The 3,832-nt window shown below is 30.3% G+C and overlaps 1 long non-coding RNA gene across 1 annotated transcript; it reads left to right on the top strand.

Moving 5' to 3' along the window:
* The first annotated feature begins 1,183 nt into the window (after nt 1-1,183).
* LOC105119948 (uncharacterized) lies at nt 1,184-2,216 on the top strand. The gene is made up of 2 exons (XR_841219.1): nt 1,184-1,628; nt 1,838-2,216. It is a non-coding gene; the product is annotated as an uncharacterized LOC105119948 (long non-coding RNA).
* The last annotated feature ends 1,616 nt before the right edge of the window (nt 2,217-3,832 follow it).

Genomic DNA, 3,832 nt, shown 5'->3' with positions numbered 1-3,832 from the left:
ATTTTACAATAAATCTCACTCATATCTATAAGTTTTATGTAGATGAGTTGGACATGTAGCAATCACATCAAGCATATATTATAAATATATTTAATTTTCTTATTATTTTAAAATTAATTATTTCATTTCAATTGATAATTTGAGATAATTATTTTATATATTTTAATGAGTTATATATATGTTATATATGAAGGACTTGATATTTTCAGTTTTGGTGTATATGCTTGAGAGATCTAACATTTAATTAACACAGATCCCTTAACACTACTTCAATATTATTAAGATGTATTATCCAAATTAAAAATATAATAATTTAAACTATCTCAACATAAACCAAATTATATTGATACTATAGAAATAATCACATCAAGTATATGTTACAAATATATTTAATTTTCTTGTTATTTTAAATTTAATTATTTAGTTTTATTTGATTATTTATGATAATTATTTTATATGTTCTGATAAGTTATATGTGTGTCATATATTATGTATGTCATGTATAAAGAACTTGATATTTTCAACTTCGACATATATGTCGTAAGAAATTTAATATTTGGTTTACACAAATCCTTTTATGCTACTTTAATATTATTAAGATGTATTGTTCAAATTGAATAATACAATAATTTAAAATATCTCAACATAAACTAAATTATATTGATATTAAAGAAAAGCTACATAATATTAGTTGTCAAGGGTAGACACGATGAAAAGTAATTGATAATTCATACATTTTATTTTAATATTTGAAATACTAGAAGAAATGATGTATTTGAGGAGCGATAATCTATGATCAATATAAACACTTATATAACATGATAGATGTCTATTATATTTTGTTAGTTAATTTGACTTAAGATGAAAAATCATCTTGATTCAACTTAAATGATAAAGTATATGAATTTTATAAAATCAAAATTCCAACATTTTTATTAATTAAAGCACTCGGAGGAAGAGGCTATTATAAAATTTCTTAAGAAACTCTAAAAGATAAATAAAATTAAATTTTAGGCTGATGCTAGATTTTACGATAACACATAGTCCCCTGTAGTAAAATAGATTAATAAAATCAGGTTGCCATGGATTTTACGATAATAAGATTTGTTAAGGCCGGGGAAGATGGAGGGAGGGGGCATCAACTTAACTTATATGCATAGCCTTTGTCAGTATCATTTCTTTGTTTTTTGATAAAATAGTTGCTTGATGGCCATATATGCTAGATAAAAAAAAACATGTATATTTTTTACAACGTAGTGATTTTTCAAAAATATAGAACCTGTCAGACAACCGCTTGATCATTCCAGACCGGTTTAACTAGCTAGGAAATGATCCTCTGCGGCCATGATGATCTACGACTGTCACCTAGCCATTACTCACGCTATAATCAGACGGGTTATGGTTCCTCAACCAGGCTTCGGTTCCTGTCTCCTCAGTGATTACGGATTTTCAGATAAGCGATCATACAGAACAGATCCAGTTCAAGTAAGGTCGTGATGCTCCTTGCTCCTCGGTCAATTTCTTGCTTCTTCGTTCTTTTCCGATGTGGTACAGATCTGGTCCTATTTTGTTCGAAGGTGTTTTTGTGCCGAGGAAAACGCTCTGTCCTCTTTTTGCTTCGAGCCCTGGTAAAACAGAGTAATCTGCATTTAAATTGTGTACAGTTTATATGTATTGTTTCAGTCAAATTGATCCCCATCCATTCATTACCCACGGATCTAATCGCTGCGCCTTTTTTCTGTTTGCTGTGGTTTTTAACAAATTTCTTTATGAATCATCCATCTCATGTTCTCTGTTGCTCACAATACGATGTTCCTTGTTCTTCTTCAACTCGCAGATCTGAGATGGCAGACATTAATGTTCTTGTGTTGTGCACGCATTAGTGGCCAGCCCGAGTTTAACTGGCTAATAAAAATGTCCCCTCCATTAAAAATCCATTTTATTTATGGAGGTTATTTGCTGTTTGATGTTTTTAGGATTCTGAGGAACTTCTTCGTTCCAGAAGATGACAATATGGCCTCTCTCCTCTTCCTCTTCCTCTTCGTTTATCATGATTTCCTTTAATCGCTTGTTCCACGATGCAGATTGCAGAGGTACTTTACTGGTGCCTTATGGCTTTGATAGATGAATCTATGTTTTTCTGTGTCTAAAATGATCATCATCAAGTTTCAAGAACAAAAGGCAAAAAAATTTCTTACAGCAACTGAAGTTTCAAATGTGATTCTCCCCTTTCTTTATTCAAATTGAGATTTGATAGCGCACTAATCCCCCCTTCCCTTCCCTTATTATTTCTAATACAGAGACTATCAACACTGAAAATTGACAGAAAATAAAAACAGTCAAAAGAGTTGCTGCAAATTATTCCATAAATAGATTCCAGGTAGCGTTCATCTTTGAGACTCCCAAGTTCTTTAACCTGTGTGATCTTCGGCTGCAGAATTTGGACCGCATCTTATCCCGCATTTGATCTCACAGCGGCGCATAAGTCTTGTGTTTGATTGAACGCAGCCGGTGGTACATGCGTCATTGCAATCAGAAGCATCAGACGCTACGTTCTCAAAATGAGAAGCGACCATGCTCACAATCAACACAGCAACCAATATTTTCCTCATCATTGTCCTTAGCTCAATCTCTCTCTCTCTCTCTCTCTATGTTTGCTTTGTGACCCCCTTCCCCTCATTTCTTTTTTATAGATGTCGTCTTAGATATTTTAGAGTTTCGTAATATTAAAAAATATTAATAAAATAATATAGTTTGAATACGATTGTTATTAAGAATAGTACTTAAACACAAGCTTTAATTAAAAATTTTGTACTTTGAATATTTTATTCTAACCTTTAAATTTTATAAAAGTTTTAATTGATTTTTGTATAGGTTAATTAATTTTAAAAAATTATTAAATAAATATGTTTTGAAATGCCATTATTATTCTAAATAACAATTATGAATTAAAAAATATTCTAAAATATAAAATTATGTTATTTTATAAATATTTTTTTTAACTTGTGTTGTCATCCCAAAATCTTTACCGAACCATGATATTTTTGTAGAAAAATCGATCATCTATCCCTTTTTTTATTATTAAAGAAGCCATCTATGTTGAATGCTTACGCTGACAAGAGACCAAGGATAAGGTTTTGACTAATACACTGTTACCGAGGGCGGCTGGTACCATGCAACTGTAGCAGTGCGACTGTCGGTGGTCCATTCCATCTTCGAGGTGTAACGTGGTTGTTCTATGTGCTAACCCTATCCATATTTATTATTCTATATCTTATTTAAAAAGTGGGGGGAAAATATTGTATATTTACTGTGTATATAAATTTATTGCTTTGTATTTATACTACAAACAACATTATAGTACTTGTGAGAGGTTTTTTTTTTTTTTAGTTAACAAGCATTGCTAGGTTGTTCGGTTCTATTGCCACTACATGGTGTTGGGTCCTGCAACCAGCAAAATTCCTTAAACGATGTTGGGTTCTGCCCTCAACATGACAAATCAATGCTGGGTCACGCTCAGCAAGACCCAGTACTTTAATTTTTTTTTATATTGTAACGTGGAAATAAAATAATGAGAGTTTTATTATAAAGTTTTAATTAAATTATATTAATTGATTCAATATAAACATAATAAAATGCTCATTTCATTGTATTTTGCTTGATTTGTTTTTTTAAATTGTTACTATGATGACGTGTGCGATATTTTTTGAATTTAAAGATAAGTAAAAATATTAAAAAACAATTAAACTAAAAAAATAAAAAAAATAATTAAAAAAATCCAACTATGAAAAAAATTGATTAAACCACTTAGAATTTTTTAAAACCTGAACAG

This window comes from Populus euphratica, unplaced genomic scaffold (assembly GCF_000495115.2).
Source record: "Populus euphratica unplaced genomic scaffold, PopEup_1.0 scaffold4252.1, whole genome shotgun sequence".
In the NCBI taxonomy this organism is placed as follows: domain Eukaryota; kingdom Viridiplantae; phylum Streptophyta; class Magnoliopsida; order Malpighiales; family Salicaceae; genus Populus; species Populus euphratica.
The sequence above is the reverse complement of the archived record's forward strand: the minus strand, read 5'-3'. Positions and strand labels throughout refer to the sequence as shown.